General features: G+C 36.3%; 1 long non-coding RNA gene across 1 annotated transcript in view; it reads left to right on the top strand.

Moving 5' to 3' along the window:
* The first annotated feature begins 11143 nt into the window (after nucleotides 1–11143).
* The window catches only part of LOC140331999 (uncharacterized), a 24791-nt gene continuing 22499 nt past the window's right edge, over nucleotides 11144–13435 (top strand). Inside the window, exon 1 of the long non-coding RNA XR_011921010.1 lies at nucleotides 11144–11429. This is a non-coding gene — a long non-coding RNA (uncharacterized lncRNA). The remainder of the gene's footprint in view (nucleotides 11430–13435) is intronic.

Here is a 13435-nt window from a genome sequence, read left to right as displayed (position 1 = left end):
CCGCAAGCTAGTGTATATTTAAAAAAAAGGTCCAATTTTATTCAGTTAAAGTGCCTCTTCAGACATTATCCTCTGTAGTATCACATGTATTAAAATGTATTGCCTGCATTTACAGGGTGCTAATTAATAGTCTACATCTGTTGCAGGATTTCTGTCCATACTCAGGGCTGTCACCGAGGCATTCATAAATCCCTCTTTAATAAGCCATGCTCCTCCAACACGTTTATTACCTTGCAGCCTGTATGCACACAAGTATGATCATAACGATTAGCATATTTATAAGAAATGTTAAAAAAACAGACAAAATTGATTTTGCAACTTGAAATTTCATAGGCGGTGTTAGAAAAGGAATATAGTGTTTTTAAGACAAAGGTATTCACCTAAATGCCAGCCATATAAAAGAGACAGAAAACAGAAGACCTGACTGTTTAAAGATCTTTCTACAAAAAGTAGAAAAAAATAAAAGGAAATGATCGAGTTTAGTAAAAACAGGTAAAAATAAATTTATTTCAATCAGCTGGTTCCTCATTTACTAACATTAATTTTGCAATGTCAACAACCTTTACTGTTTTATTAACTTAACCTCCCTCTGGCTTGCTGATCCCCAGGTCAAGAAATTATTATTTGAATAGGATTTTTCTGTGTGATCTCTTGAGTTCCCTTGAGTTAAGGATGTTACTGGGTTTGCTTGTTCAGTGTATAAACATGTATGTCCAGGGAAAACTAACATGCTGCTTATAGAAAGATCACTTTTTCAGTCACATTTTTTTGTTTTTTTGTTTATGGCTAGTGTAACGCAGTGATAGGAAATCTAAAACACTTTAAAGGGAAAGGGCAATGTATTTTTAGAGATCACATTCCATATATTATTAATATGGAGATTACTATCAATAAATGTGTGGTATCATTTTAAAATTTTTCCTAATTTTGTTACTAATATGCTACTAAGTCTTAAATGTTTTTTCTTTACAGTCCTGTATTGTGCATATTATGATTTGGGTCTTATTTTTTGGTTTGGAAATGCAAAAAATACCCTTTTCCTTCCTCTCCTCTCTTTTCATGGCTCTGTACTGGCAAGAAATAGTGATAACCACAGCCTTCAGCAGAGAAGAGGGTGAGGGAATGTGTCAGACCAGAAAGTACTATGACCAACTCTGGTGCCTATTGGACTGCACAGGTATAGTCACACACCTGATGCAACTACAGTAACAGGAAAGTGTAAGTAAGGGGGGGGGGGGGGAGGGGGTATTGCAATGTCTGTCTGATTGCTTATCTATTTAATTTACTTCCACCGGACTTCAAAGGTGAGCTCCAGCCTAACTTTTCTTTTTCCACACTTGTAGAGAGACTTCTCCAATAATGGAAGTGAAGAAGCTGCAGCAGGTATCTTTAGCCTACCTCATATCATGTGTGATGAACTACAAGCATCATCAATTCTTCTCATGACCTACTACTCAAGATTAAACCATTTAAACAATTTGCTTTCCATTCTTTCATCTGTCTAGTATCATGTGTAGGAGTTGCATGCAGGGACACCTCCCATCTGAAACTTATATCCTACTTGATGGGAATCTGCATTACATTGCTCCCAGCAATCTTTTCTGATATAATTCTGATTTATATGCCTATAGTTGTTGATTCAAGGCTGGGCAGTACTGTTTTTAATTATTTAAAGTGGAACCTCACTGTCACTGCACATACGTGATATTCACATATTTACCTTCAATGTATTAAAATCTCCCTTCTGCTCATGCCCTCGATCGGGCAGCCAGGAGCCTCTCGGGATGCATTATGTAGGTATCCCAGGTAGCTCTGCGCTCCCATTCTTGTCCGTGGCAGTGTTTTCTACCCTTTCATGTAAAGTATACATGTTGGTGATAGGTCTGCTTTAATTATGTAATAATGTCATATTGTATATTGGTCAACATTTCTCTTGTTTTGCACATGCTGGGCAATTCCTGACCTACTACTAACCTTTGTATGACCAGGGAATTTTACACCTTTAATCCTATAACCTTGTATATTCTACACATCTGTCCAAAAGAAAAAAATGGACATAAACAGTTACAGTTTTATTTTTTGAAATAGGGAAATATTGACAGAGATTTGTCTTACTCTGATAATTCCTAATAAAAATCCAGTCAATCTCATAGCAGGAAAGGAAAGGCTGCAGCTGTGGGGCAGTGACAGAGAAGAAGCAAGCATTCCAGCTACAAGGATTCTTTAAGAGAAGAAAAGGACTACCCTATCTCTACCCACAGATCTGCCTTTTCCCCCCTTAGGTCTCTTCTTTGCCCCAGGACTTTCCAAAGCAATCAGCCAGTAATTATATCATTGATAATACATAAATTGCTGCTGATTGCTAATTATAGTATGAAAATATAATATTAATGGATGAACTTAACAGGGTGCTTGGGATCTGCTATGTCATTGGACTGTGGATTCAGGTGAGTATTTGTGGCACTTAAAATAGGTTTTTCATTGCTTTCTTCACACTAAATGCAAGAAAGTGCTTAACACATCTTCGGAACATGTACTGAACACTTCTTTGTAAAGGCTTAGACTGGGCCTACTCATATGCCACCATGTTGTCACATGTTTTTTTATGTGCATTGACTTGCATTGGAAAAACCTAATTAAAAAAAAAAAGGACAAGGAGTGTGAGCTATAGCATGAATTCAAACTTTCCAGGATTTAAAGTGGAGTGGAGAAACAACAGGTCTTCCTTAGGTATATTTCTCTCCTTAGAATGAGTGTCCTTCTTGGTCTGTCCTTTTAAATACTTCTTCGATTTTGATATCCTATGTGATTTTTGAAAAAGGCAACAAATATGGTGAAGAGTTTGTGCTCATTTGCAGGCTTTTTAGTTTTGAGTTTTTGTTTAGAGTTTTTGTAAAAATGTGTTAGTTTGGGCACAAAGCATAATATTTATTTTCATTTACCATATATATATATATATATATATATATATATATATATATATATATATATATATATTCCACTATAAGTCGATCAGAGTATAAGCCGAAGTACCATTTTTTACCAGAAGTGTTAATGTCGGCCGCGGTAAATAGGGAAGGGAGCCACAACAAGGAGGCTCAAAAGCCGCATGCAGCTCTGGAGCCTTGGGTTGCTGACCCCTGCAAGCCAGGATTAGGTCAGATCAGCAGGAGGGGGAATCGGCTGGCATAGGGTGTTCTTCTGGAGGGACCCATGCACCTGACTGGAGTATAAGCCAAGGGTGACTTTTTCAGCTCATTTTAGGTGCAGAAAAAGTTGGCTTATACTTGGGTATATACTGTAGGTATATATTGTATTTTTATGGAGTGTTTTTGTGACACACTAGGTCCTTGATAGGTCCTTACAGTGATATATGATGATCAGATGCCGGCAAATATTTAATTCTTAGGAGTTGATCTCCCCTCAACAACCCAGATTATGGAGAAAGTTTGAGCTTTGGAGCTTGATGTAGCCCAGACACAAAGGAGCTGGTTGTGACTGTGATGGTAACTTTAGTTACTTTGGTTGCAATTTGGAAATGATAAATTTTGTTGATTTCTTCACTGAAAAAAAACCTTATGTGGTAAGACATTTACAACAACTTCAAATCTGATTAACAGAAGCCTATTGCGATGGTTTCCAAATCTGTACCACACGTAAAAACATTTCAAGTGATTTATACAATGGCAATACTATGCCAGCATCATATCTTTATTATCTCTAATATTTTTACCATCTTATTTACCTTTTATTGTTGCTGTTTGATAGTAAGTCCTATCTCTTATCTTACCTTTATTGCCAAGAGGTTCTCCAGCTATCTTTTGCCTAAGGACATTTTAGGTAATCAGTATTTATAAATCATTTCTTCTTACCCATTCCATTTCATTTTCCTCTATAATCCGTTCATGTTAAATTGTATTACTGGGACATTAAGGTACAAGTTTAGATTTATGCATGACGTCCAGTATGATATTAGTGGATATGGATATTCATGTGTTAGCAGAGCCTTTTCTTGTGGTTGCCCTTGTTCTAATTGGTTACACTAAAAGCATACTTCTAAGATCATCCAAAGACAAACCCTGAGGTCTGCAATACCAGTTGTTAACAACATATGTTTCTATTTAACCATATCGGTTACTTTATTGATGACTTCCTTCATCTTTATTAAAAATATTAGCGCAACTAGTGACTTATTGTGCTACTATACCATATTCTATAGTTTATGTTCACATGGTAAATATATGCAGATTCCCTTATTTTCCTTTGGCAATTACCAAGTTATGGCTGGGGCTTTTGTGTTGCTAAATGCCTTGTCACACTTCTCCTGCCTCACTTCTTTTCTGTGTGGTAAGAGCTGTTTCAGGCCATTGATCCTAGACTGTAATTAATTTGAGAAGGCCAGAATGGGATTTATTGCCAAAGGCTATTGGAAAAAGAATATTTACAGGGGACTTTTCTAGGACTTTGGAACTTATTAGCTATATTTATGTATTTGGGTATGAAGTATAAAAAACTAAAATCGACCAATGTACTTTTTCACCTATTCAGAGTGCTAAGTTTAGCACGGTTGTTGATTTAGAGGTGTGCATTTTATGGAACTCCAATTGGTAAAAGGATAGGCATTTTAAACATGGCGTTTTGGATACACAACAGACACACATACTGTATATGTGTGCCAAGCTCCTCTGCAAGCACCAACAATTTTCTCTGGGAAGAAAAGATCAAAGTGCCATAGTTCTGCTGCTGCCACCATTTGGAAAAGTATTACATTTGATTTTCATGCCATTTAAACTTTGGCTTGGAAATCAGATGTCTGGGGCTTTCAGATTGTTCTAGAAACCTGTGAAAAAGTCAAGGATTGACAATTGTAATGTGAATATATATAAATCACTATACACATTTCTGTGATAAACACATATGAATGGAAGAGAAAAAATAGCCCTGTAAAGAAGACCTTCATGAGTAAGAAACTGAATGCATTTAAGTCATTTAGACCTTCACATTCTTTTGGCCATCTGTAGTAATACAGTAGTAGAAATCCTTTTCAAAGGCTGTGATTCCTTCTTATTAAGTACACTCAGCTTTATAAAAAATCAGTAGGAGCCTGTGCTGTATAACATCATTTCCCAGCTTCCATCATCGCCAATCACATTTAGACTAATTGGTGGAAATGAGACAATTCTTCTTAGCAGAATTTTGGTTTACATTAGACATTTTATGCGTTAATGGCAGCAAGGAGGGTGTTCCAGCATCACTAGCAGGTGCCTTTCAGGATCAGCAGATTACAAATAAAAAGAAGGGAGGGTTGGTGAAGTACAACAATAGCTGGAAAAAAACCTAAACTACTTAGCAGGTAGGCTTTGTGATACGTATGTATTTCCAGGCTTCACTTTTAACTTTAACTAGACGTTAACATATACTAAAAATTAATCATATTATTTATCATGTGTAGAATTTTGAATTCCTTCTCAATGGCACCACGATGCACCTTCAGAACACATCACACAACACAGCACAGACTGGAGAGGATAAACTTTCATGAGTTAACCAGGACTTCGAAGAAATCCATTCCAGTGTTTCCGGATCACCAAGGTTCATGGATGAAAGTGTATCCTATCCAGCCCCGGGGAGCTTTAATAAATTAGGCCCATTGAGCTAAAGGGCAAAGCATAGTACATTGGGCTGTGCTCCCGAAAATAATGCAGATCCAATTTTAGGACCACTGTGGAGCATTGAGAAGCCTATTCAAATAAATGGATTGCCCTAATGCAGCACAGGGTATAGCATGACATGAACGCCCAGGTACGCACATTCGCTGAAGTAGCACATATATGAATGGGACAAACACATCCAATCTTTATCCAGTCTTACACTCTATGTATTGATGCTTACTACACTCACATTGGAAAATGCAAACTTTCTATTTTGTCATAAGAATCACTAAACTTGACTGCAAATGGTTAAATATCTTATAGACTGCATAAACCCTTGCTAAATGAGGTCTTAAGACTAAAATCTGTTCAATACCATTAACCAAATAAATAAAAACGATAAGGGAATTAAAGAGAAAAAAAATCTATAGAAGTGTTTTAAAGCAGCTGATGCATAGTGCAGTTTTCCAATTTCTTTGCCAGCATCTGATGCATGGTAATCAAATGTACACATGTGTCCAGGTACACTCAGGAATTTTTATATTTTGGCCACTGATGTAGAACTGGAGCCTTTTTGATGCTGATATAGTTCATTACGTTTGAAAGTGGTGAATAACACATCTAACACCATATCCCAGGTTGAATTTGAGTAACTAGAATGTGTATTGTCATACAACATTGCCTATCTTCTTTACAAATAAAGGAACTGTAAGCGGAAGGTGAAGGAATGAGACAATACGATCCATGTCTATGGATAATCAGGGCAGTGCTTATGACATTTTATTTTACTACTAATCAGAAAGTGTGAAATAGTTCTATTCCTTAAGGGTATTTTATTCAGATTATGTAAAGACATTTGGTAAATATTTAAATACTGTGAAGTTAAAACATTTCTAAAACTAGGATACAACAGTGTATTCTTCTGGTTGTCACAACCTGGCTATGTCCTGAATATGGTGCCACAGCAAAAAAAAAAATCTAAAAATACTTCCTATTCCTCCAGTAACTAAACTTTGCCTTCATCTTTCTGTTTTGGAAAAATTCTCATCTTTAGTGTATCAATTTTCCATTACATATTACATAGTGGATGAATCCCATTGGTGCCTGCAAATTGTTGTGGGGTACAGGACCATGCCGTAGAGCTTACTTGGTACCCCAGGGCTCAAAGATGCAAAGTTATAGTTCGGACCAGGTTTGTTTTAAAGAAATAAGAAAAAGATCTAGTCCAGAGAGGGGTATCTTTATCACGTTAAAAAATAATTCAAATTGCTGTATAGCAGCAGTACATAACCCACCAACATTGAATCATTACCATGCAACACCAGTATGTTGGTGGGAAGAGAGAAAGCACGGTGTAAAGATTTTGCTTCCTGCTTTCATGCAAGGGCATATACAGGTCTCAGGAGGAAATGAAATCCCCCATTAGGCCACATGCATTTGCAATTTGGCAAAATTAAAATACTTACTTCAGCATCCCATGACAGCCCATCATTAATAATGATCAGGCAACCAAGTCTCTGAGGAGAAGGCTGCAATGGCAGTGCACTGGACAGTAAGTGGCCAATTAAGTTTGAGGTGGCATTGTACCATATAGTACACATCAGAGCAATACTAAGGAACAGAATATATGGTAAGGCACTGTGCTGGCAAAAACTACAATTTAACAGCATCAGTTGTCTAGAACTTTTGTAACAATGGGGTACCTTTAAAATAGCTTTTTAGATCTTCAGGGAACCCCTGCTATAATTTCAATATCCAAAGCTCAAAGTACACTAGTGTTGTTGTCAGTAGGAATAATGCCTCCCTCTTTGCAGGCCATTGAGAAGAATGTCACCCCTACAGATAGCCAAAAAGATCATTAGTATCACCTAAACTGACCTGAGAGGCACAAATTGTTGTTTGCTCAAGGAACCCCTTGCAACCTCTGGAAGGACCCTGGTTGAGAAGCTGTCTGAAAAATTGTCTAAACCATTGAGTGAAATATATTTTACAGATTATTTTACAGACCCCCAGTTGTACCTTTGGTATCTGTTTGATATGTTAATCCCCAAAAATCCAAGATTTTTGGGAATTTGGTGGATTTGGTACTACTATTATTTTTCTACAATTTCACCCTAGTTTGGTATGTCATGCCAATTGTGTTAGACATGTCTGCTATATTAGACATAGCTGTATGATAACCAAGCTACAGTCTAGTGAATTCTGTATGCTCCCGTGTGCATCCCCCTGGTGAAGGCAGGGGAACAGAAAACCTGAAGCAATCACATCCAAGCCCCTCACAAAAAGTATAAAATATTGCAGTCTATGTGTGGCAGCTGCATTTTTCAGGGTTTCCCCCCTATTTTCATCTGATTCTGACAGTAGCACACTTCTAGTCTTAGGGCAATACTAACTAGCGGTACTGTATCTATAGAGAAGCAGCATTGTCACCCAAGGGCCCTTGTAGCAAATGCCATTTTTTATTTTAGTGCACAGGAAGATTAACCACACTATATTTCTGGTAGAATCAACAGTTTTTTTTACACTTGTAGAAACTGTGTCCGAGAAAAGAAAACTAATGCAACTACCACATTTAGGGTATAGCAAGCTGATACATTTTAAAAGCAAATTGTAGCTTACGACACCAAGTCTTATCAAACTATTTTAGGCATTGTTCTTTGGTTTCCCATTCATATACTATAATTCAAATATTCATTATGTACATTTATTTATTTGATATGTATACATATTTAATATTTACATATATGCACACCAATATCTGTTTTAAAAAGAATATCTACTCAGTTTAGTTACTAGATACATCTAATTATGTATACTGTAAAACAATATAGATCTAAACACAATTATTACATGTAAATTGTAACACATATTGAAGAATAAAAGAAAACAGAGGTGTATTTTCACATTCAAAGGCCCTTTTATTTGTGCCTGTCTAGTTTAAAATTGTTTTTTTCTTTAAGGTTCTCATCAGAGCATATTATAACATGTATCATAACTTCATTAGCCATTTCTTGCTGTTTTCATTGTATTTCATTATAGAAGAGAGTTGTATTTTTATATATTTGACATCTGCTCCTCCCCATTGACTTAGTCTTTTGTTGTAGGAGGTAAACCTGTTACAAATAAATACTTGTTATTAATTTGATAATTTGAAGATGTTAGGTTCATACCATCTGTGAATCTTAGTTGTGATTAAAGAGCTAATCCTAATACCCATTATTCCTAATGACAAGACCAAGCAGGCTTAAAGCATTAGCTGTCGGAAGCCAAAGAGAAGAAGCAATGAAGGATATCTGCAATCTTAGACACAACTGAGGAATTGGTCCGTCCTCCTCACAACAAAAGTGATACAAAAGAATTACACCCTCACTAAAGTCTATTTCCTCGTATAATCACACAAAATGATTTTTCTTAAATATGATAATAAATCACTGCAAAAAATCAATGTGGCAGGGCCCAACTGCTCTGCCTGATAACGCATCAATCAATATTTAGTATTTAGATTTTAATTAATACATAGCAAAGCTGGGCCCTTTTAAGAGAGAAATATTATCTCAGATAAAAATATCCTGCACCTTTGGCATGCAAAAGTTGTTGCTTATATCTGTCATTGATCAATCTGCTACAGTTGTGATTAAAAACCCTTGAAAATAGCAGACAAGAGCACAAACAGATTGAGCCGAGCAGTGTGTTTGAGATTCTGCAGCTTGCATAAATACTATTGCAGAATACTGGTCAACCCTTTCAGTGCCAGAAAAGCTGTTTGTATTTCTTTTATTTTAAACATGTTTTTTGAGCTTCTAAGGATCTTCTTTCACAGCTGAAAATGTATGTTTCTCTATATAACGTATGCACACACAGGATTCTTCAAGCAGTGTTTGGAAACAATGGCTGATCAAATCAAGCCATGTGGCTGCTACATGGTAAAGGGAGGGCTAGTATAGGATTTGTGTGGCCCCATTATCATAAGCGTCCCCAATTTTTTCAGACAGGAAGTGCCTACAGTCTGGTATGTAGTCTACAGGCAAAAAGGTATTCTTTTATTAAATGAAGTATAACCCGGGCAAATAAACTACACCCTAAGCTTATGACCATTACTATGGTGTATCCATATTGTTGATAAAAGAAAGCCCTTGCTTACAGTTTACCCTGAAACAGTTTGGCCAATATATATATGCTGGTCTATTCCTTTCTCTTGAATTTTTTGTCTCTTTTTTAATAGGTTATCAACAGAAATTAAATAATGCAACAAATCACATTTAATGCTTAGTATTTTAATTACCAAAATACAGCTTAGGAACAATGTATTATAAGAATTTTCTCATAGCCAAAAAGATAAGTGCAATTTAAAGCAGACACTCTGACAATTGTATGTAGGTCGCAAGTTGTAGCTGCAGTTGTAGCTGGATGGTACAATACAAAATGCACCATCTTGACACAAAACCAATTTAATTTATAGATAGCTGGAAAAGAGGGATTGGTCAAACAAAACATGTACAGAACTAAAATCAGGAAGTAATATGTCCCTTTCATATTTTCAATCAGGTCTATATTTTTACTAAAGCATAGCATGGCGAGCTTCATTTCTTTTTGCTCAAGGATATAGAATGGTAGTGCGGAATTGTATTGTGCTGTCATCATCTAATGAAATGTGACACCTGGTTAACATCTAATGAATCTTGACTGTTGACTGGAATTGCAGAATTCATGGAGCCCACACACATACTATGATTTACAATCCAGGCAAAGGGCCCTGTGTCATTAATCATTTTGGTGTGGTTTCAGTATCTTGGTACCTGAAGGAGTTGGCACAGTCTAAAGATTTGGTTTAGGTCAGAATGCTGCAGAGAAGGTATGTATTACCTGCCAGATAAAACCTAACTCTACACTTTTCTAGTAGTTTTTAAAAGGGTTAATTTTAACTGTGTCCCTTTAAAGATTTAAGAGGGACATGTGTCAACATAAAGAAGTTTTCTCTTTTCCTCACTTTCTTTGAACTCGACAAGACATGAGGCTTTAATCTCTCTTTTTGGGCATATGGACAGGAAGAAGATCCAATTTGTGGGAAATTTCCTTAACATCCTGTTCTGTCTGATATCTGCCAAATATACAGGAAGTATGAAAAAAAAAGAAACAAATGGAGACACTGGCAAGTTGAATACAGTTGTAGCCCTTCTAATTTTAAAACACCATGCTTATATTCATAAAGCATACCATATGTTCCTAAATATTTGCCTTTTTTTGCTAATGTTTTGCAACCCTATTGGAAAGAAACTAAAACCAGTAACAACCCAAACATCCATTGGAAAGCTTTCCCATCACTTAATGTTTCGGTGACATAGGAATACCTACTTTTAATAGTTAAGATGATTAATTATTAATTATATATTATTATATTACCCAATAGCCACGGAAACCAAAACGTCTAGTGTAAATTGTCAACACTGTGACGTTGTGATTTAATAATGCATTATATATTCATTATTTAAGGCTATACCCGGGGAAAAGCAAACTTTTTTCTTTACAGTGGATCCCCTTCGTGAAGTGGAAGGGAACAGTGCTCATTTTCCTAAGGTATTGATTAATAAGGAGACTGACTTACCTTATTCCCCTCTCCTGCAGGCTTTTGCAACTTCATAGGACCCCAGCAGATTTTTGGAAAGCTTCACTTCATGGCTGGTTGCACGTCTGATGTCATTCCAAGTGATGCAGGACCAGTAGCCCATTTTCAGGACTATCGGGTAACTGGGTTGGGTGCCAGGATGAGAGAGAAATAGGGTAAGATTATTTCCTATCAACCCCAAGATAAAATAATACTTTACCCTTAAGTGGGGGCAGGGGACCACTGCAAAAGGATAAAAAAAATTGTTTTTACATGGACTTCAGTTTTAATTTCACTGCGTTTTTAATTGGTGTGTAGTCACTTGCATTTATGTGTCATTTTTGTGACATTGGCTGGTGATCAACCATTTAAAAAAGAGGTACAGGTCCTGAAAGCTGAAAAGGCGAGTAATCTACTGGATAATAATTTGGTGGTACACTTTGGTCCAGGAATGAATGACCATATGATCTGGAGAGATTAGGTTCATAAGTCCAGGTTCAACACCAAGCCCATGTCAAGGTCAAACGGGGATGTTATACTGAGAGTCTAATAGAGGTAAACGAACAAATAAAGGGCCACTAAGAAAGCTATCTCATTACTTTCTGCTATGTAATATAGTGAGAAGCGGCTCATAACAACAGATCTTCAAAACTTCTTTCTAATTTTACCTACCAGTAGTACATAGCAAGCTCATATGGAATGGCTAGTTTGTGACTGGCACCAGCAACTGAATTCTAACGCATTTGCAATAATAACAGAAGTTTAAAAAAAGTGGGAAATACCATTGAATATAGATTAAAATCTATGTTGGTGACAAAATGACTTGTCCAAGGTCACAAGGTGATCCTGGGCTTCAAACTAGCACATCTCTCAATGTCATTGTTAGGAGAAGCAGTTAACCACTGGGCAGTTTTTATTCCATCAGAACAGAGATAAAGCAATGGCTCCAGCTAAATAATTAAGGATATAAATGATCTGAAATGGATCAATAATTCTGATGTAGATCATAAATGGGTCATGGAGCAAAACAAAGCCTTCAATGCCAACTCAAATCTTCCATGAAACAAAAGAAAAAAAGATCAATGTCCGTGCTCTATTGGGGAATGAAATATAATCTAAAAAACAATATATTTGCAATTGTCTGATGTCCAAAATAGTTTTTTTTAATGTGAAGGGACAACAAAATCCCTGCCAAGCCCAATGTACCTGGCTGCTGATTGGGAAATGTAGGAGCAGAAATACAGTAATAAGCTTATTATTAGGCTTACTTTGATGGCTAGTTGTCAGCATGTACAGGCAGCAGAAAAAAACAATAGGTTTCTAGTGCTGCCTCCCACTATTCCATTGTGAGTGTCCCTGTACAGGATAATATAGACTGATATTAAAACAGTTTCAGCATAAAAATACAACTAAAAATACTAATTATAATATTTTCATAAGAACTTTATTAAAGATATTTTTCAGTCTAGCACTTGACACAGTACACCCGTAGGAAGAATATGCTTATGGACCCATTCTTTAGAAGTCATGCTGTACTGTGGTTATATGCAGGCTGCCAGACACCATTTAGGTGAGGATAGGCAGTAGGGGTCGAGAGGCTCTCTTGTAAGACTTTGGCAGTTTATGTATATATTTGCAGCATGTCATTCACTGGTGTCTCTCCTGCTTCTATGCACACATTTTTTTTTAAAATAATGTACAGGTTTCTCCATTCACTAGCAATGTAACAAGTAAAAAGCATGCAATGTTACTAGGCTCCAATTACCCTGTGTGTCAAATTGGGAGCAAAAGCATGGCTACAATGATACTAGTCACATATTACCTATAGGTAGTGTATGTTCATTTTTTTTATGTTTTCATACATTAATTTCATGGATAACTCTAAAGCGCAGGTTATCTATTTTAAATATAGGATATGTAGCATTTTTATGCACTATGAAGGCCTACTGAAATGTTACATAGAACACATCAAAGCTAAATGCATCTCCATTTCTTCCTCACATTGTATATTGCACAAAAAAACATCACAATAATGCACGGATTACAACCTATAGCAGTAAAAAAATGTCACATTATGCCAGACCTTTCTTCACATGCACTCTGATTACCTATGCAGTTTTTACGTGGACCTGTAAAGTAAAATACCCGTGCCCTGTGTTACATTTAATACATATGCCTTTGA

Source organism: Pyxicephalus adspersus, chromosome 5, assembly GCF_032062135.1.
Source record: "Pyxicephalus adspersus chromosome 5, UCB_Pads_2.0, whole genome shotgun sequence".
NCBI lineage: Eukaryota > Metazoa > Chordata > Amphibia > Anura > Pyxicephalidae > Pyxicephalus > Pyxicephalus adspersus.
This window is presented reverse-complemented; position numbering and strand designations above follow the sequence as displayed.